General features: G+C 39.0%; 1 protein-coding gene across 11 annotated transcripts in view; it reads right to left on the reverse strand.

Annotated features, from left to right (window-relative positions):
- MAGI2 (membrane associated guanylate kinase, WW and PDZ domain containing 2) overlaps nucleotides 1-22,668 on the reverse strand; it is a 1,233,836-nt gene that overhangs the window by 675,120 nt on the left and 536,048 nt on the right. The window contains exon 1 of one of the 11 annotated variants that reach the window (XM_080663640.1): nucleotides 6,669-6,970. The exons of the other annotated variants lie outside the window; for them this stretch is intronic. The gene's annotated coding sequence lies outside the window, so the exon portion shown is untranslated. Of the gene's footprint in view, nucleotides 1-6,668; nucleotides 6,971-22,668 lie in introns of those variants that run through there. 11 annotated transcript variants of the gene reach the window in all.

Raw genomic sequence — 22,668 nt, forward strand, 5'->3', positions numbered from 1 at the left:
AGTCCAAAAAAATAAGCCTAGCAATTTGTTATAGATTTCAACCAGTCTTGGATTTATCCTAAAACTCAACCACTAAAATAGAAACCATTACATTAATAACTTCATGAGAAGTCTAGTTATAGGTCACTTGTCCTACTTACAAAATCTCTTTATTTTTCTCATTATTTTTATATGTATATAGCTTGATACTATCTGACTTCTTAGCTGTGGTCATTCTTTTCAGGATTTTCCACAGGGAAACTTCAAACTGGACACAGAGATAAAACAGGCTTATACTGCCAAGAACATACTTAAAAATAATTCTTATTCAGTTCTGTGGTTTAAGTTTCTTGGGAGATGGGAGGAGAAGAATGTTTTCTCATCCTCATGCTCTGGAGTAAATGTAAGCTTTCTACAACGTGTTAGGCTGACTGCAATGAAATGAAATTCTACCATATATCAATACAATGATGATGTATTTATAGAACACGAACCACAGGAGAGCTATAGTGAGCACTTTCAATAAACCTCAATTAAAGTGGTCAATATTGCTAAAAGAATCTTTAAGGCACCTCTCACAGAAAACTTCTTGGAGATTAGTTTTAAATGCTGAGATAGACAGAGTGCTTCAAAGAATAATGGGAAGTAAATGCCAGTGTTTAAGTTCTAGCTCTCAGGATTTCAAGGTTATGGCTTGAATAAATAAAAGCTTCATGATCCTTGAATAAAAGGTATTTTTACCTTTTACACTTGAAAAAGTAAACATGGGCAGTATCCTATATAAAGACTTATAAGATGCCCTAACTGGTTTGGCTCAGTGGATGGAGCGTCGGCCTGTGGACTGAAAGGTCCCAGGTTCGATTCCAGTCAAGGGCATGTACCTTGGTTGCGGGCACATCCCCAGTAGGGGGTGTGCAGGAGGCAGCTGATCGATGTTTCTCTCTCATCGATGTTTCTAACTCTCTATCCCTCTCCCTTCCTCTCTGTAAAAAAATCAATAAAATATATATTTTTTAAAAAAAGACTTATAAGAGTACACCTGTGCTAAATCCCTTTGAACATGTTTACCCATGTTTTTCCTAAAATGTTAAATTTTTCTTATTCCTCTTCTATGATAATTTAGAGACATATTTCTTATCAGTCATGGTCCATTTGAAGTCCCACTTCTACAAATCCTTTCCTTTATGTTCTAGTTTTATGAAAATCTGCACAGCCAAATATGGTGCTTGATTACAGACTCTTAGAGCAATTGACAATGTTTCTTGTAAATTTAAGCTCCACCCCTGAAAAGTAGGTTCCTGAAAGGCAAGCTTCATGCTATACTTTGCTTTACAATCCCCCATATTAATAAGCAGAGCTCTAATCACGTTGTGGCAGCTTTGTTTAAAGGGCAAACACTGATAGACGGGTTCCACATCTTAGGAAAGCTTTCAGAGCTCACAAGCTAATCAGCATCTTAGTTAGCAAAGTACAGACACTGTCAGATGAGACCTGCAAAGTCCTGGATGCAAAGAACTAAGGACTATAAGGGTGGGAGAGGGTAGATTTAGAAAAAGAGATGCTTTAGAGAGAGAGAGAGAGAGGGAAAGACAAATGACAGTTTTCCCCAAGACAGGCCCTATGAACACTTTCATTTGGGTAGTAAAGTTCTTTTTGAAGAGTAGACCCTCAAGGGTTCTTTCTCAGATGGAAAACCCTGACAAAAGGGAGACCCTTGGAATACTCTGGTGCAGTTTAACTCTCAGGTGTCCAAATTAGCTAACCCAATGAAGAAAGTTGTTCTTTACTGAGCTAAAGCCAGATAGTCTTTCTTTTCACTGGTACTGGTGCCTTAGGATTCAGTGATTCATTTATTCATTCATTTAACAAATGTTTAGTGCACACCTGATATGTGCTTTAACACATTCTGAGGGCTGAGAGATTCTACTGTGAGCAAAATGAACTTGGACCCTAACTTTAGATGGTCCTCTCTACTGGCAGACGAAAACATTAACCAAATAATGACACCAATATGAAGCTAACAATTTAAAAAGCTGGTTAGTGCGATAAAGAAAAGGCATAATGATCCCTGACTGGTTTGGCTCAGTGGATAGAGCGTCGGCCTATGGACTGAAGGGTCCCGGGTTCGATTCCGGTCAAGGGCATGTACCTTGGTTGCGGGCACATCTCCAGTGGGAGGTGTGCGGGAGGCAGCTGATCGATGTTTCTCTCCCATCGATGTTTCTGACTCTCTATCCCTCTCCCTTCCTCTATGTAAAAAATCAATAAAATATATTTAAAAAAAAAAAAAAAAGAAAAGGCATAATGAGCCCTGAGCACATTTGACAGAGAAAGCTGATCTAATGTAAAAGCAAGCAAAGAGGGCAGGACTGTTCTGGCAGGAGAAAAAGCATAAGATCATGAGAATGGAAGGAACCATGAAACTTTCCAAGAACCAAAAGAAAGACTCTTCTTAAAAAGTTGTATGAACTGAAGATTGAAAATCCTTCAACACTTGGTGAGCAATTCCTTAGGCTGGCATTGTGGTCCTTTGAATAAGAGAACCCAGAGGGCTCAGTGCTCTGCTGTGGGCCAGAGAAGGCTCTCCTCTCCTCCCTTTCCTATCCGGCTGGGTTTGTGCCTTTGTGGGCAATGCCTGGCAAGACCCCTGATTCCAACCAAACTCTGAGTGGTTTCCAAAGTCATATGTGATCTGTTGCTCAGTAGAAAAATTCACAGAAAGTTCAGGCTGATGGCATAGTAAAGGTACCTGGACTGTTTGCAGGACTGGTCTATCTTAGAGACGGTCTTGTAGCCAATGTGATCTCTTTTTATTAAATGTATTATTCTTCCAGCCTTAGTTCCAAGGATAAAAGGAAGGTAAGCAAGTTGAGCAGTTGGCACTGGAATCTCAGCTGGGGTCCTAACCTTTTTTAAGGGATCACCTAATTTAGTTGAATAGCAATGCTCTTTTTTAAGTCTTCAAATTATATTAAAAATCTGCTATCTTCAGTGTAAGCAACTGAGGTCATAGAAGTGAAATTGCCACAAGCTGTGTTGTAACTTTGAGCCAAAGCTGAAGGCGCTCTCCCTCACAGGAGCACACAGGTCCTTTCCCTTTCTCTCCCCCTCCCTGCCCCAGGCCTGTAAACCATTAGTTTCCCCACTCCCAAGCTCCAGGCCCTTCCTTTATCTCTCTAACTTGTTTGCTGGACCCATTTCTTCTAGAAATTACTTCTTCCTCTTTGATTTACCAAATAAATGTTCTCTTATAGTTTGGGTCTCAGCTCTAAATTCTTTCCTAGCCAGAACCCAAGAACCTAATATTTTAAAAAAATAATAATCTGAAGATATGACAAACTTAGAGGAGAAATATAACTAAAATTGAACATAAAATTAAAGTATATTAAACTCAAAGGCTTGTATCATGCCTCTATTTATTTAATGCCATGTTGCCACCTAGTAAGGCTTTTAAAAATTGAACATGGGATTTAGGGTAGTAGAGTTAAATGTGATAGAGAAAATGGATGTTAGAAAGCAGGCCATTGCTACTTGTGATATTCTCAGAAAGTTAGAAGCTTTGTGTTAAAAAACATTTCTATAATAATTCAGTTAGGATAAGTATCTTTTACTGAAACTTAATTGTTTTATCTCAACTTTTCTATGCCACAGGTACCTTATGAATAACTAATTTTACTCTTAGAAAAATTTCAATTTTCCAGTCTTGAAGCTTTAAGAATATAGGCATATTGAAATCTGTCTCAACATGTGGATTTTTCCTTTTTTAATTCTCATTAAGAACTCATTGGTATCCTGAGGGTACAAGGGCATTGCATTCACTTCATTGCAAAAATTCCCTTGATTTTCTCAGTTCTCCCCTGTGGCTCCCGCTTTGCGAACTGCTTCTATATTACACTTATTTTGCTACTTTTAAATCAGAGTTTTATTGGTGGGAAGTTCCTAAGGTTCAGGATTCTTTTGTATGTAAATCTTATCTGGTTTACATATCAGCACCACCCAGCTTCCAAAACAGCTGGTGAGCTACGCCCTTAGTTTTACAAGCATGGTCCTCTCATTGTAGACCTCTGCAATTCCTCTGGTAAAACATCCTCTTAACCTGTAGTCATTAACAATATTTAAGAGCAACCTTACTAATCCTCTCATGAATGTTGAGATCCATGTTTCATTATAGTATATGGTTTTGTTCATTGTTGAAGCATAACTGAATCAATATCCCCAAAGCACACTATGTACTATAGTCAAACTGTCTACATGTGTAAAAGCAATACTCAGATCTTCAAGTTCCATTTCCCTTGCTCTACTTAAGAAGCCAATCCTCGTGCCTCTGTAGGCACTTAGCTTTATCAGTATTATTCCAAACAGACTCCAGGAAAATCTGTGCTGTAACTCCTGACCTATGTAAAAGTGTCCAAGATGCAAATCCTTTGAGGGACACTCTTTAGTGGAGCAAGTGGTATACTATGTAAGCACTCACGAAGCGGTTTCCATAATGCTGTTTAAATTACTGTACTGGAAACCTTACTGTCCCTATGGAGAGATGACTCCATGCCATCTTCAGAAAGCCTTGAGGTCTTGAAAACTGTCCTACAGTTTGAATACTTACTCTTTCTGCACGATTGCACTGTCTTGTGAGCTCATGTTTTCTCCAGCAGACAGAGCTGGACTTCTTGCCTAAAATATGAAGACTAACCCCTTCCTCCTGAACCCAGTCTATACTCAGACATAGAATGCTGTGAAAGACAGAACAATCGATTTCACACACCCCCAAACGACACAGGCTCTTAGCCAGTCCCTCAAACACATAGGTCTCTGCTTAAGCGCATCCTGCCTCTGCTGCCTGGTGCTCTCACAGACTGAAGCCTAAATAAAGGAGCAGTGTGGTTGCCGTAGCAGCTCCACTCCCAGCCCGGCTCAGGACTCCTTAATAAGCACATGTGGAGGGCAGGACAAGAGGACAGTCCCTCCCTGCATGCTAGCTCTGGGACACGAGCTTTCTTCTTGCACAATGGATCAGAATTCAACAGCAGAAAGACAAAACAAAACGTAAGACGGAGAAGGGCAGCTTTATCTTTCCAGAGATGAATGGCAGGCAAGTACCCTCTGTTTTCACCTGTCACTTCCCATGAGGAGAGTCCAATGTAAAGTGTCACACAGGCGTGCCTCTTTTCTTAGAGACATTGTTTACTAGCCCCCTTACCGACAACAAAAAAGTGCTTTTTTAGGTTATGTCCAAAGAAATGCAATCTACCCTTTTAAAAATGGAAACCTGTAATTGCCCAGAAAATATCTTCTGCTAGCCTTGCTGGGTAGTTTGTACTTGAAGTAAAACCGTCACCACTCACTCCCTATTCAAGCCGAAATTTTAAAAGGCAAGCAAACTGAAAGGAACCACGAGCCAGCCCGTCCCTGTCAGAAAACAGCCCTAGGAGCAAATCACGTTGGGGAAAGGCTCAGCAACCCAGAGAGACCATCTCCTCAGGACAGGCACAGAGATATGGAGCCATTTTTCACGAGGTTCACAAGAACATGTCAGCTCACAGCCGCCCGGGCACTGCCAGAGCACGTCTTAATTTGGTCAAAAGGGACCTGGCCAGTCACCCTCTCGGGACATTTTTTTAAAGAGTCCATTATAAATCCGATTCCCTCTGCTCCCAGCACCTTCTTGAGAGAGTCTTTGGCAACTGAATGGCACAGATCTGCATCCTATTCTAAACTCAATGCCTTCCCCCATTGCCTTTTAAAATGTGAATTAGACACTTCTGAGCTAATAGTTCGGAGGGAGGGGGGAACAGGAAGGAAAAAACCCTTCTCCCCACTCCCCACCCTCTGTCAGCTCCTGGACTAATACCTCTGGGCAGTTTTCTCCAGAACAGAGCAGATTCTGGACCAGGGCACAATGGCAAATTGGCATACAAGTCTGCGGCCACAGAAAGCACAGGCGGTGCTTTCTTTGTAAAAACACAGAAAATACACATGCAGGAACAAAAGACACTATCTGCACAGCGAGAAACAAGAGGAATTATGTGTCTGTTCTCCATACCTCTGTATCCACTTATTAAAAATAGTTTTGTGGCTATTTTAAGTATGACATGTTGTATTCTTTCCTCTTCAAACCAGGTCGCAAGAAAATTCATTTTTTAAGCTTTGTCTCCAATGGGAGGTAAAACACACTCTGCCGGAAGAATACCTGGGGTGTGCCTTGGTTGGTAGGGTGCCATTTCAAACTTATCACATTTGAACTCAATTATGTGGGGAATTCAGATAAAGCAAATGCAGTCTGATATCTCTGAATTATTCTGACATTACCAAGAAACGCCAAGTCAGCAGATATTTGCTGTTTACGCTTCCTAATAACCTAATCATGCATGTGCAGCCTTCTGAGCAAAACGCTAACTATCCTCCCCAAAGCCACCTGACAATCGAGGGCTGAAACCCACATTCTGACTCAGAAGGAGACATCATGACGGCTCTCCACTGGCTGTCTGAAACAAAAGCTCCGCAAGCCACCGAGAGGCATCTGGTACATGAAGTGAGCGTCGAATCAAGTTTAGGTTCACATCTGGTGGAATACGGCACTACCTACCCAGGGGTTGGGGAGCAGAGGGTTGAGGGGTAATGAATAGAAAACACACACAGAGAGATACAGAGAGAGACCGAAGCCAGACCCCGGTCCGCTTCGGCTTACTAACCTAGAGCTGTGTTCAGAGGAAGCAGGGCAGCCGCTCGTCCTCTCCCACCTTTCCATGGTCCTCTGTCAGTGTCTTCTCAAACCACCTGTGCTTGTACGGGTCCAACCCATTTTCAGATCAGATAGTTTTCTTGATAGAAGGAGTCTCAGCTGAGCTTTGATTTTTGCAGCATGGATGTCTAGAATTTTCCTCTTTGAGCCAGACACAGCCACAAAAACTGCTGCTGAGGTCTTTTGTTTTCCCCTCCTCTCTAAGATGAAGCATGCAGCACTTCTCTCTCTCTCTCTCTCTCTCTCTCTCTCTCTCTCTCTCTCTCTCTCTCTCTCTCTCTCTCTCTCTCTCTCCTTGTCTCCTCTCTTCCTCTTTTTCTCCCCCTCTGCTCTCTCACACTCACTCCCCTGTTTCTTTCACCAACCCCCTCCAGCAACCTCGCCCCATTCCCATTCAGTCGGGGTCATTTACATCTCCAAGCTTCAGACCTGTGTTCCCTAGGCGCCTGCCTCTCACTTTAGGATTTCCTCAACTAATGGGAGGGGGGGGGGGGCGGCTCTAGGTGAAGTCAGGTGACCCCTCCTTCAAAGCCCATGAGATGGATGGAGTGTGTGAATTTTAATATACACACAGGCACATTTACATTACAAAGCACCGAGGAAAACCTATCTGCCAGAGATTAGGCATTTTTGCTTTTGCTTTCATCGTCCCAGCTTAGCAATTAAGAGAAGCTAGTATAGTTTACAGAAATGTAATTAAACTTTTCAGTGTTAATAACAAGTCTGTACACTTTCAGAGTCATCCAACGGAACAATTCTTTTAAACTTGTAAGCATGACTGTTTCTTTTTTCTTTTGAGGGTCAAAGGAGTCAGTCATTTTACTATTTACACACTTTTCAAACTGGTCTTTTCTTTGACATCTCATTCAACTCATCTCAAAGTTAAGGACCATCATAAAATATTTTAAAAAGGTAATAGGAAAGGGAAAATACCTGACGGAAAACCAGCACACATAACGTGGATAGAAATCGATAGATTTTTATTGTGGAACTAGACTCAATAATGAGTAATTTTTGGCTCTTAGGCAAATAACCTTTCCCTTCTCTGCTTCAGTGTCTCTGTCTGAAAAAAGAATGTAAGTGTAATAAATGTGCCATTTCTCTCCCCACCAATTAAGCAAACGTGGTGGGGAGTGATGCCCAGGTCGATATGCCACTCAGGGCACCAGTTACAGAGGCAACTGGAAAAACTTGCGCTAACCTTGTACAGTGTTCAAGTTCAATTTATAGTCTCCACACTACATCCTAAGAGCAAATCTGTTACCACTTCGTTCCCTGCTTCAAAGTTTTTGATATCCATGGCAAGCATATTCCCTATCTCTGTCATCAGATAGGAATAGTATGCATTCTGCTCATCAAACACTGCAAAGAAAAGTGAGATACTCTCCAGAAACTCTTTTGAGATTTAAAAAATATATATGTAAAGTATGTTATAAAGCTATACTATAAGTACTTAGAAGGAGGATCAATAAGTTTGTTGAGAACAAGACTCAGACTAAGAATCTCTCAGCCTATGGGGCTCCATGCATGGATTCTTCATTTGGAGAGTCTAGGGAGACTGGTGCCTCAATAAACAGGAAAATGGGGAGGGCAGAGCTGACATAGCATTACCCACCTAGCTCGGAAGATAACATTTCGAACTCTCACACAAACAGCCTCTCATTCTCCGGAGAGAGATGCCAGGAGAGCATCGCATTTACTGCTGGGACTGGGCACTCCAGGGGAAATACATACAGTGTACCCCATAAACACCACTCAGAGGCAAGCATGAAATGAGTAACAGCTATTCACTCCTCTCGCTTGTTTTGTATTTTAAAAGCCTTACTTTGCATAGAAAAGATCCTATTAAGGTTTTTAAAATAAATTATAGGCTAACTGGCTGCAAATGTAGCTTCAATGTGTACTACAAAAACTGGCACCAAAACATTGGACAATAACAAAAACAAACAAACAAAAAACTTCTCTTAGAAAAGTAAGTTGGGTTAGGCAAATTTAGGAAGACCTAAAATTTCGTAGGATAAAAACATGAAGGATTTCACTTTACAGTCTCTTACAACCAAATTAGCTCCTTTTCACCTGTCTTTTTTTTTTTTTCCTTCTAACGTTGGGTGTCTTCATTTTGCATTTACCAATTCTTTTTCCCTCCACTTCACCTGTTGGCCTTTCTTCTTTTTGGCCATGGTATCACTTTCCTTGAAAGTGCAAAGTGTTGGCAATGAGAGAGAGTGGGGAAGACCTATCTTATTTTCTGTCAAATAACACTTGGACTTTAACCCAAACTCTAGTGTACGAGGACTTTGAAGCTCCATGTTATTCCAACAAAGAGGCATGAACCTGGAATCTAGACTCCATTTATTTTATTACTAAAATCAAAGCATCTTGATTTAAAGAGACTGCTTAAAGCAAAAAAAAAACCAAAAACATAAATTAGCAAAAATGTTAGAGCAACTAATGGCTTCCGTTACTCAAAGAACAAACTGAAGTACTGACAGAAAGAATAAATCTACTCATGCATTAATTTATTCAACCAATGGTTATTGAACACTTCCTTTATGTTAAGCACTATCTAAGCTAAGTACAAGATAAACAAAACAAAATCTGGGCCCTTTCGGAAGTTGAACATATGTACCACTGACATACAATAGATGTTAATGTAAATTGTCATGGAAGGTCAGAAAAGGGGGACATTTCTCCTTAGTGGGATGCAGGATGCTTACATTAGAATTGGTGACATTTGAAATGAGCCTTTTAGAATGGATTTTCTGGGTAAGAAAGCAAAGGCAAAGAGATTTCAGTCTAAGAGATACAAAAAAGCATGAACAAACAGAAACCTGTGTTCAGTTTGTTGTTACGGGACCACAGGGTGCTTGTAGGGAGGGGGTGGTTTGAAAGGTAGATCAGAACAGGCTGTGAATGATCTTGAATGCTCTGCCCAAGTATTTGTGTTTTACCTGAGATGCAGTGGTAAGCTATTTAAGGTTCTTTGGCTGGTCAATTATTTGTTTTACAAAGATTATTTTGGCAGGAAGGCAAAGGGTAATTTATAGCAGTGTTTCCAAAACTTTCCTAATAATAAGAATAACCTGCAAGTGATTGTAAATACATAGATTTCTGGGTTCCACTCCAAACCAAGAGAAGAAGGTCAGGAATCTCTATTTTTAAAAAATATCCCAGGGGATTAGACATATAAGGATAGTTGCACAGAGAATTAATATACCCAAGATCATTATTAAGCCAAATGAAAGACTTTTGCTTTTTTACATTAAAATAATAGATTTTTTACATACAGGTTGAGAACATTTATCAGAATCAAATATCATAAATGTGCTCATGTTGTACCATGAAGTATAAAATCCTATATGATAAAAGCTTAATATGCAAATTGTCCTCTCTCGCTATGATGTGCACTGACCACCAGGAGGCGGCGCAGAAAATGGTGGGCATCAGCGATGCGGCGCTGGCAGCGGGCAGCAGTGGAGGTGCTGCTGGCCCCCAGGACTGTGGCGGGATGATGGAACAGGTGAGCAGGCAGCACCAGGCCAAGGCGGGTGCACGGGGCCGATCACCTCACAGACAGTGACCAGAGGTGGCGGGGGCGGGGTGAGCGGGTGGCAACAGGCCAAGGTGGGGTGTCAGGCAGGGCTGCGGGGCTGCAGGGCTATGGGGCTGCGAGGCTGGGGGCACGAGCTGGGGCTAGGAGGCTGTGAGGCTGGGGGAGTGAGATAGGGCCCGATCTCCGCAGGCCACCACAAGGGACCACACCCATGCACGAATTTTGTGTAGCGGGCCTCTAGTTATAAATAACAGTCCAGGTCATCTGATTTCTGTTTTGTCTTATGTGAAACCTTTTGTCCTGTTAGGGTCTTTCTCACATCTAGGGCTTTGAAATCCCTTCCTAAAATAAACTCCCTCCCCTTCCTTTCTTCATCTCCAATTTATTCATCCTTCAAGAACTCCCTGCTAGCATCATGCATATGAATCTGCCCCTTCTCTAGTACAGTTTATACTTAAGGCATATTGATATTAGAACAGCAGCCTGAGGAATAATACTACTAATATACAACTCTCACATCAGCATGCTTTTTAAATTCTCACAATAACTATAAAATACTATTGCTACCACTTAATCATTGAGGAAACTGAAGTCTGGATACATTAAATAATTCACCAAATGTCAGAAAACTAATAAATGGAAGTTACTAGATTACGACTTCAGTCAGTCTGTCCTAGATGCATTAGATATCATATCTTATTTCCTAATTATCCAGATCACAATATTTAGTAGTTGAATATCTCAGTATGTATTTTTTAAGATAATGGAGAAAAAGATCTATATTTTTTATTCTTTTTTAAAAAAACAATTCTTTATTGTTTAATGTATTACATAAGTCTCCTTTTCCTCCATTGACCTCTCCCGGCTGCCCCCAACCCCTAGCACATGCCCTCACCCATTGGTTATGCTCATATGCATGCATACAAATTTTGTTACAGCTTTGCTTTCTATTATTGCAAACTGGCTAAAGGCTCAATTTGAGGAGCTGGATGCTGGCGTTGGGTTTAAAGGCTTTCTCTGCCACTTTTAAGGTGTATGAGCAAGGGCAAGTCATTTAATTTCTCTGTGCTTCAGTTTCCTGATCCATCTCATAGTTGTATCTTGAGAATCTGTGTTAAGTACTTACTATAATTCCTAAAACTCATGAAATATTGAATTTTATTTTTTACTAGAGGCCCAGTGCACAAAATTTATGCACTGGGGGGGGGGGTGTGTCCCTCAGCCCAGCCTGCACCCTCTCCAATCTGGGACCCCCCTGGGATCGGGCCTAAACCGGCAGTCGGACATCCCTCTCACAATCCGGGACTGCTGGCTCCTAACCACTTGCCTGCCTGGCTGCCTGATTGCCCCTAACCACTCTGCCTGATTGCCCCAAACTGCTCCCCTGCCGGCCTGATTGACACCTAACTGGTCCCCTGCCAGCCCGATAACCCCCAACTGCCCTCCCCTGCAGGCCTGATCCCTCCCCCAAACTGTCCTCCCCTGCAGGCCTGGTTGCCCCTAACTGCCCTCCCCTGCTGGCCATCCTGTGACAACGTGGGGGTGGCCATCTTGTGGTGACCACCTTGTGGCAGCCATCTTGTGATGATGTGGGGGCGGCCATCTTGTGACGACATGGGGGTGCCCATATTGTGATGACATGGGGGCGGCCATCTTGTGACATGAGGGCGTGAGTGTGAATTTGCATATTGCCTTTTTATTATATAGGATTATTATTGTTGTTGCTATTAATAAGTGAGAAGCAAATACTCTATGTATCCAATCAGTTTTCCATCTCATCAGAGATATTTAGGGGTGAAAAAGCAATTTAGGTAGCTTTCATTCTAGCTTAGCAAGCTACAGATTATTTAGTCAGATAAGGAAGCTGTCCCAACTACTATTCAACTAGTCATGAGCTCCATATATTGCTTTATTATTAAGTATGTAATGTATGGTCTCTTGAGACCTTTGTGATAGCTGCCTGGCAGTCAGAAAGTAAAAATTACACAATTTTAAAAGAGCCAGCAGCTTGCATTTTAGCAATAAACTAAATATCCCATTCTTAAAAATCAATTATACCTGCTTTCTGTATAAATTGCTGTCTTTTTCTAAATATTTCCAATATTTCCATGGAAGATTTCCTTAAATTCTGAGATATGTATTCTTAAAATTTCTTTTAAGTATTCAATGTACTTGCCAGTTAACTGTATGCTAAGGGTAGATAGGATATTGTGCTTATAAGAAATCAAATCAAATAAATAGATGTTATCTGTTGTGGGAAAATTCTGCATGAGAATTATAGTTATTATATCTACAAACTACAGACAAAACCTTAAGAAAATTCTCTTCTTTTTTTAACTACATAAATTGTTTCTCCTAATAGGAAAAATCCTACGTTTGATGATTTGTGGATTAAATGATTGGCATATTGCAGTTGTACATTGGGTCTGAGTATAGATTACTTTTGAGTTAGGAACTATGGTTAATATTTGCAGAGCCTGGATCTCTGGCTCATAGGCTGCATTACACTTTCTATAAAAAAAATACACAACTCATCTGGTTTTGACTGTTTATGCTAAATAAATACATTTTTAGTCACTGTCAAGAGTATCCTAATTCTTCTTGATGATAGTTACATGTATGGTCATGCATGCATAATATCATAGGCAATAATGTTTGATTATCCCATTCTAAGAAAAGTAAAAAGAAAGTTCCTGCTCTGGATTTTTCTTGACTAACCAGCTAAAACAGATGCTTTAAGAATGGCCCTTAGCCCTGGCTGGTGTGGCTCAGTTGGTTGAGCATCATCCCATGTACTGAGAAGCTGCAAGATTCCATTCCTGGTCAGGGCATATATCTGAGTTTTAAGTTACATCCCCAGTAGGGTGTGTGTGGGAGGCAGCAGATCGATGTTTTTCTCTCTCCCTCTCCCTTCCTTTCTCTAAAAATCTATTTTAAAACTCTTAAAAAAAAAAAAAAAAAGAATGGCCTTTAAATATAGCATGGTGTCAAAGACAGGCTTTGGTAATCCTGACTTTACCACTTCCTAGCTGTGTGGTACTAGACAAATAATTCATTTGTAAAATAGTGGTAATATCTGTTGCATAGAGTTCTCAGGTGTTAAATGAAATGATGAATATATAGAGTGCTAAACACAGTGCCTGGCATATCATCAGTACCACCACCCTTATCACATTATCATCATCAACGCCACCATTATCATGACATCATTATCATCATCATTATCACCACCATGGCTATCATCTCCATCATAATCCTCCTCCTCCTCCTCCTCCTCCTCCTCCTCCTCCTCCTCATCATCATCATCATGATCATCAAATATTTATCATGTACCAGACACTGCTCTAAATAAGCACACAATAGATAGCAGCTTCATTATTATAATGTTTTCCTTTACTGCTTTTCAGCTCATGACATTGTGTATTCTGAGTCTATTATCCTGATGTAAAACACACCATCATGTTCCAATAGGCCCAATCAAAACAAAAGCTTACACTTAAATACCTTTCAGTAATGAAGTAAAAAATAACATATTTCCCCTTCCCTATTATTTTCATTAACAAGTCTCAGGATCAAACCATGCACATGGAAGGTCCTCCCTACGTAATTTATCAGTTCCCTGAAGGTAATTCGTCATGCGTTAACAATCCACATAATAACTGCTTCATACAACTGAAGAGACCGACATACAAGTAGAAATGCTTTCTGTACTGAGTGGGCATCAATAAGTTCCTGTGCTGACAGCTGTCCTGCATGGAATTGCATTTGTGATCTCGGGATGAGTTATCCTACTTCAGACTTCTGAAAACCAGGTTGGATTGTGATCTTTTATTTTCTCCAGAGGCTTGTGCTTTTCCAAAACCCTTTAACTATTTCATCTTGTGGACCCCATCAGATAGACATAAATGGGGTGTATATGGGGTCTCCTGCTTTGCTTGGGCTCAGCCAGGACAAAATTGTGAAGTGCGTGCAATTTGCTGTCATACCTTCCACTTTCCTTCTCCTGCCCTTTAAAGCACTCAGTGGCCTTTCTCCATTCCATTCAGAGTCCTTCAGATAATTCTCATCTCATAAAACCAAGATTCAGTAGAACGCACTGTGTAAATGTGTATGTGTTTCCTGAAGTAAGGATCCTTATTGTCGTAGTGACTCAGATGGTTTGTACAACCTCTTAAAATGAAAACATTCCTTGGAAGTAGAAACTAAAAACAATTTCTAGAAATTTTAAACCATGGCCAAAAATATGTCTGTTTAAATAAACTGAACTCAACAGAGCTTATTACTTACAATGTCCAATTTCAAATTATGAAGGAAAATGAATACAGTGCGAGATATATATTCTGATTTGACTAGCCTAGTATTGAGAAAAAAGATGGTGGATGGGCACCTTGGTTTTGAATCATAACTCCACCACGAATGGATTGTGTAACATTGGGCAAGTTAGCCCAAGGTCCCTCAGCCTTAATTTCCTCATCTGTGAAATATAAAATATAGTATCTAGAAGTAAATGCAATCATGAATTTATGAACACATAATCTGGCACATAATAGGTCTTCAGAAAATAGGACTTTTATTCTTGCTCTTCTTAAGTAGTCACCTATTAAATAAATCTTTTTTTTTCCATGGGTCATCTTCTACAGGTTACCTGATCTGTTCACATTCCTTTAGTTCACCTAACATTTGCAATAGTGTCTTTCAGCATATAAGGTTTCACATGTAGTAAAATCTGTTTTGCAGAAGTTCTGATTTTAGTCAAGTGATCTACTTTCCCCAAGGCACCAGAGCAACTTAATAAAACCAAAATCTAATTAAATTGAATTTTGAGAAAAACAGAGAAGGAAAAGGTAAACAAAGAAGAGAGGACTGAAGAGAGGAAAGAGAGAGAAGAAATAGTTACATTATTAATCCAGGTGATGCTACCTTACCATAGGAGAGTATAGAAGATTCAGTTGAACTCTATTAAGGATTAAGGAAACCTGGCCTTCAATAACTCATGTAATGTCAATGACCTTCTCTATGAAATGAAGATATTGAACTTTTCTGAAGATCTCATCCAGGTTGTAGATTTTGGTTTTATGAGATTAAGAAGTAAAACATTGCTGGAAAACCCTTTAATATTGAATTCCATTAGTCCATGATCCTAGGGAAGGTTGCTCCTATTGTGGGCTTCCCTTGACTCAACTTGTCTGTCAGACATGGCTACATGCTTTATCTACATCATCCCGTTTAATCCCCATGGTCATATTACTATCACCACTTCAGAGAGAAAGCATTTTTGGCTCAGTGAGTTTAACTGACTTTGCCAAGATCAAAGAGGCAAAAGGACAGAACGGGATTAACAACACCTCTCAATACAAAGCCAGGTACTTTTTATTGCACCATGCTGCCACCCTCTGGGAAAGAAGTTGGGAATAAAAGCTCTATACAAATTGAACATTCTTCTAATGATCCTGCATTAATACTTTAGATAAACGTGAAGAGTCCAGCCATAGTCATGGCAATTTGGGAAAACATGCCTATTGGGGCAGTGAGGAGCTGCTTCTAGTTTAACAACTGGCTCTATGAGAAAACAAACAAATAAACAAACTGACTTGCTGCATTTGCCAATTTTTGTGGAGTAAATATGCCTTGATAGCCAATTTCAACCTATCAACTTCAAGTCACTGAACTGGAGTTGGGGAGAGATGCACTCATGGCTCTTTCCAGGCCGTGGGGCCATCTCCAGCATATCACTGTGTGTGTGCGAACCCAAATTTATATGCCACTGTCATTTTCTTTAAAAAATAAACAATGACAGGACAACATATCATTCCAAATGCTTTTCAAGTAACTATGAGTGCCATGTGTTTCAGTTTTGCCCTAATCAGTTTCCCTTTTTTGGCCAATTATGCAGATTACTATTGAACCTCTTAAAATTTCCAAACATAACTGTCAAAAATCCCAGCAAATAGAAAGAAAACCACAAGCTCCCAATATTGACCCTTTTATTTCTTTCTATATACTGGGTGGTTCTTATATCACTTTCAAATGAATACTTTTTAGGCTTCTTATGTGATATGTGAGGTTTTCAAGGAACCCCTAAGGCAGGGTTTCTCCAGCAAACCAGCAGGTGACAATTGCCATATTTGTCAGGACTGTCTCAGCAAAGGACCAGTAGGGGAAACCTGAATAGAAAGACATAACAAAACTATCCCATGGCCTTGCATTACTTATTTCTCATCTTAAGGTGCCATAACTGCTTGAATTCCTCTGGAATAAAAGCAAGGTGACTGACAAGTTGTAAGGAAATTGCATGCATAATTTACATGTCACCGTGAGCAAGCAGAGGAGTTGTCATTTGTGTAGACTGCCTTCCAAATGATATTCAGATAGATTGTTTGAAGAATGAATTCTGATTGCTGAGACAATTTAGTTTATCTTACTCATTTCCTGTGATTGTAAGATGCAGAAGTACGAACAGAGCAGAGGTTAAATGTGAAGAGCATTCCATGTAAGAAAATTTGCACAAATGCTTGAATTATTGCCATATAAATGGGCAGAAATTTCTCCCCACCTACTCAATAAAAGACAAAGAAAAAAAAAGATACTTTAAAGCATCGAGGCTATTTAAAGGAAAATGAGATTGAATTGAGGAACAACTCCCCTTTAAAAATTATGATAAAGGCGAGAAAATAATCCTTTTCATTGTTATCTACAGCACAATATACTTATATCTGAACATAGTCTACATAAGAAAAAAGTATTAGAAAGTTTGAATAAGAAATAATGCTTTTATAATAGAAGAAATATGCTTTAGGACTATACTAAAGCAAAAATGCTAACATCAGGAAGAATATCTTAACTATTAGCATAGCAGGGACCAGAACCAATGGCTGAAGGGAACTGGACATTAGTCAGTGAAGAATTTTGCTTTGAAATATTTAAGAACAGATTTCAAAGGGGAAAGACAAGGCAGGCTTCTTTCAGGTAGCAAGAGTACTAAGCAGATTACTCGGAGAGGTGTAAGAAGAGAAAGTGAAATACTAGCAGCTTCAAAATCTGATTATCTCTCAAAATCTTCTTGGGAGCTTTCAAAATACATGTTCTTAGGTCCTTTCCTTGGAGATTCTAATTCTGCAAATGAGATTCCTTCTTTTATGTCAGTTCTTAAATTTTGGCCATACTCTCATATGACTCTAGCTGTATTACATTTTTTACATTTTTATTCTCTTTACCCAACTAGTTTGTAAACACTGTGAAAGTAAGAACTATGTCTCTTATGCTTTTATATCCTCCAAAACACTTTGCCAGAAAAATCAGGGATATTAGCTAATATGTATGGGTTCATTGGTCATCTTTACACTGTTGTTTAAGATAAAATCACCCAGGTGATCAATTACAGGGACTACAGAGACTTAGACCCATACTTGAATAAAGATTTTAATAACAAAACAAAATTTGATGTTGAAATAAAATTGAAAATGTGTCCTAAAATGGTCAACAGCAGGAAAAATAATGTTTTTCAGAATGATTCATGACATAAAGCTATGTTGGATTTATTTCTGGAGGATGCTGATTTGACTTGGAGGTGGTTAAACGTGTCACTCTGGTATAGTGTGTGTGTTCACATGATGTGAAATAACATAATTACAGCTGTCCTTTGATAGCCTATTCATTTACAGCACTATTTTGGAAAGAGTAAGTTTTTAAAATTGGTTTTTAGTGTTTGGGGAAGGAAGTTCCACTGTAGAGGAGTTTTGGAGCTTTGCCTCCTATGGATTTTCTCCATTGTAATTCAATAAAATGTAATTGAATTTCAATGGTAAGTCTACCAGGTGCCAATATCTGCCCTCAGGTTAAGGAACTTTCTTCTTCAGGCACCCAGGCCTACGAGTGCTGAGTCCCAGGCCTAGGGTTTTGGAGTGCAGAGCTGTTTCAATGAACACCTGTACTCATTAATAGATAGCAAAATAGCCACTGTAGTGAAATCAAATTTAATTTTAGGAATTTGAGAAAAACTCACCATATTTCTCTTCTAGCACACAGGATGTGGCCTACTTCTTTAAAATGTCAAGCATAGAGACACAGATTTTATTTAAAGAACATGGAAACACTCCTTTCCCTTCAGGGAAAAGAGAAATTGATCATGTTTTCTGAAAGTTCATACTACTAGCATTGTCATAATGTATCAGGGACTTGCAAAGGCATTATCTCATTTGAACATTATAAACCATTCAATCAGGCAAATATAATAACTCAGTTTTTCAGATTAAAAAACAAACAAACACCTAAAACCCAGAAAGGTTAAGATTAAGTATAAAGTAGGTTGGGTATTTTTTTCCGTATTTTCCCTTACCATTAAATAATGCAATAGCTAAAAACTATTTTTTGCATCATTCTAAAGATTCTAGTTAGGCATGAATGATGCCTGAGTTAAGATAAGCAGGTCTTCTCTTCATACTTATATGTAAATTTATGGGGGAAAATATATCTATAAGCCATTGCTTACATTTATATGTATATGTCATTAATGTAAAATGTTCACAAAAATTTAAATTAACCAAAGAAATAATAAAGTTATCACTCTAGAACTTTTTTACAACATAATTTTGAAGCTATTATTTAACTTTGAAAAATCAACACAAAATTACACTAATTAAAATATTTTCAAATGATATAAAAATCTATATAAAAGCAATGCTTTGAATTTTGTTCTGTTCCAAGTTAGTTTATTAAAAAATAAATAAGGTATACAGGTTTGATTTTGCAAACAAAACAGAGATTGAATACTTTTATTTTAGAAACCATTTTCATTGGTTGTTCAGACTAATAGTACAAAGTTGTGTTAAGTGTTCTATTTTAATTTCCACAAATTTAAAAAAACCTGAGCTATTAATGAGAAGAAATTAAAGATTGGTATTTAAAAACTATTAACTTAAAAACTGTTGAATCAAAAAACTGCTCACAAAAGCTTTGCACAATGAATTGACTATTTTGCCATCATGTCAAAAATACTGCCTTTGATGCCACTCACTTGTCCTCTCTGGGTATGTATACAGCATTTTTTTTTTTTTGTACTCTGTTATTTGTTTTCTTTTTTGGGATTTAAAACTATGTCATTTACTCACATAATTGCCATATGTTTACTCCTTGCATTTGAGAACTCCATGCTATTTATTTCTCCTCTTTCTTGTCCCGTAGGTGAGTCATCTAACTTATTTTATCTAAGTGTCCATACCTATAAAGCAAAACGTCGGACAAGATCTTCTTTATGATCTATGTCAACTTTGAAACGCTATGCAGTTTCAGGGAGAACCTGACGGGTCCCACAATAGTGTAACATTGAAGGACAAGGATGAAGAGAGTTTCTTTTTCACTCTCTGCAAATTATGCCTGGACACTGCCCTTGCTGATTGATGCTTCACACTCTAGACAACTACACACTGAGAATGTGAGACAGAGAGAGACAGAGAAATGGTGAAGCAGAGAGACAGTGAGGCAGGTGGAGAGGGACAGAGTGAGGGGTCTACTGGACATTTATGGTTTGCACGTGTATTAGAGGTGGTAGTTAAGCGCTATTACACCTTGAGCCCTCCCACCCTCAGGAGACCAGCAAACCTGTCAACAAATCCTATCATCCATACCTTCAAAACAGATCCAGAATCCAACCCTTTTTTCACTACTCGCACTACCAGCAAGTTCCCTAATTTCTAATCTGGATAATGGCAGTAGCCTAATTGGTCTCATTTCTGCTCTCTTCTTAGCCAGAGTGCTGACCTTGTTAAGACATAAATCAGATCCTACCAGTTCTTTTAACCTCAAAGATTTCCCATTTCACTCACAGTAAAATCCAGTGTCAGACAAGATTTACAAGGCCCTTCACAATATGCTGGCCATTCCCAACAGTTTACCCCTTCTTTGTTCACTGGGTTCTGGCCACACCTGCCTCCTCACCATCCTTAAACAGCAGCCAGAATCCACCATGAGATCTTTGTAATTAAGATTCCCTCTGTCCAGAATGCTCTTCCCAGAGATATGGACATCACCAGCTTCCTTATTATTTTCAGATCTTGGTTCCAAATTTACCTTCTAAATTGAAGCCCTTTCTGACCATCTCACCTAACTTTTATTCCTCATTATCCACCCACCACACACACAGTTAATATTCCTCTTCCTTGCTTTGGTTTTTTTCTTTAGCACTTATCACCTAACATATTGCTTACTATTACTGTACATATTTGAATTATCTTTTTATTGTGTGACACCTCATTCGAATGTGTGATACCTCATTTAATAAGGCAGGGATTAGGGTCAGTTTTGTTCACTTCTGTATCATCAGTGCCTTGAACAGTGTTTGGCAAATAAGCAGCCCTCAGAAAGTTTTGGTTGCATTGAACTAAATTGGGTCTAACAGCAAGATGGGAATTGTGAACTGTGCCTTGCCTTGAAGGATAGGACAGGCACTGGGTAGTGAAGAGGAGTGCAGAGGCCACTTTTTGTACTTAGAAGTATAAGCCACTTCGGAAGAAGGACCTGCCTTGGGGAGTATGGCATTCAGTCGTCTCAAGTTACAAATGAGTCACAGAGCAGTTAAGGTCACAATAATAGCGGAAGCCCAATCCTCAAACCTTCCCATTCCAGGACTCTTCTTTGATTCAAACCATTCAATTTTCAAGTTTAACCAGAATAAAACACAAGCAGGACAAGAAAGGCTTTTTATGTTTTACCTCTATTGCTTTCAAACCCTCAAGTTAATATTAGCCATAAACAAGCTAATGTTGGGTAACACTGCCTAGATAATAGTATCCCTTATTAAGAATTAATGTTGCACAAACATAAAAAAGTTTAAACCCTCAAATTTCAAAAAGCAATAGTTTCAAGATGGTGTAAAAAGTGAGTGAACGTCTAGATGACAAAAGAATGACAGAATATTGACAATGGATGGCACTGGGTGATGTATACAGAGCTTGTTATATTATTCTGTTTACTTTCCACATGTTTGAAATTTTCTGTAATAAAATTTAAGCCTTAAAAATAAACTGGAAACTAATCCCAAAGTGCCACTACTCAGTCTCATTTTCTAGTTCCTTAAAAAATAGTTATAACCAAGTGAGCTACCATTTTCTTCATTATCTGTTTCTTTTTTATCTTCTCTTAATTCAAGAGTAAAGAAGTCATTTTCTGCCTCTTATGCTGAGGCACAGATGAACCCTGGGGGACCCTGAATAAGCTTGTGCACTGTAGTGATCACCTGAGAGTGGTTCTCTGTGAAAACAAGTGGATTTATACTTTCCGGAATCAAATCACCAGGCTTTACTAGAAGAAAAACCTGCATATTTCCTCCCCCAGACCCATTTAGAGGCAAAGTAGTAATAAAAAATGTTTATGTGGCATCGTGATTTTTTTTTGTTTTGAAGAGGAATTTCTCCTCTGTGGTTTATTTGTCACCAATGTATTCTTATAACCTTACCTATTCCAGGTTCTTAGCCTCTCATTTTTGGAAGTGAGAACAATCAACATGCACTTTCAACATTCCTGTAGCTTTCAGGTAACTCCAATCATTTTCACTTCATTTTATCTTTATTCTTTATATTCTTGTTTTAACTTTACTCCAGCTGTACAGTATCACAAACTTCCTTAGTTTTGCCCTTGGCTGTCCCTTCTCTGCAATCTCTTCATTTGCATTATGGACACCTATCATTTGCCCATAAAAAACAAAAACAACAACAACACTGAGTATAATTCGGTTTAATGTATATGACTCATAGATGTATTTAATATCTAGTTCAGGTTTTTCATAGTTCAGAAGTTAGCTAAGAAAGTGCTACACTTCACACTTTTCTATTCGAGGATTCTCCTTTCCCTCGGGGAAGGCTTCCCACTGATAACACCATCTAAGAAGTTTTGTTTCCTGTTACTGTTTGAATTAGTCCTGGTGTTCTTTGAAATATCCTCGCATGATGCATTCCCCTGATTAAAGCCCTTCAAGAACTTTCTACTATGGTTCACATAAATCCAACTCCTTTCTACCCTAAGGCCAGTTTGCCTCTATGGCCCTATGTGAAGCTCCTGTCCCCTGCTGGGTCACTGTCCAGGTCTCACTGGCTTTCTCTCAGCTCTGTCTAGCATCCTATCTAGGAAGGCTACCTGTAGATTCTCTGTCTCAGCCCTTTGTTGGGTTCCTTCCTAGCACTGATAACAGTTTGTTTTTAAATATTTTGTTCATTTGTGCTTTCACTTTTAAAAAAATACTTTCATTTTATTGTAAACCCCTGGAGGATAAAAATCTCCTATTGTCTACCATTCTGTCCCTAAGACTTAGGTAGAATTTTACAAACTAGGATAAATGGTTATTAGGAATATTAATTTGAGCTACCTAAGCCTCACAAACATATATTTGATTTATACTTTGTTCATC

This window comes from Plecotus auritus (assembly GCF_963455305.1).
Source record: "Plecotus auritus genome assembly, chromosome: 4".
NCBI lineage: Eukaryota > Metazoa > Chordata > Mammalia > Chiroptera > Vespertilionidae > Plecotus > Plecotus auritus.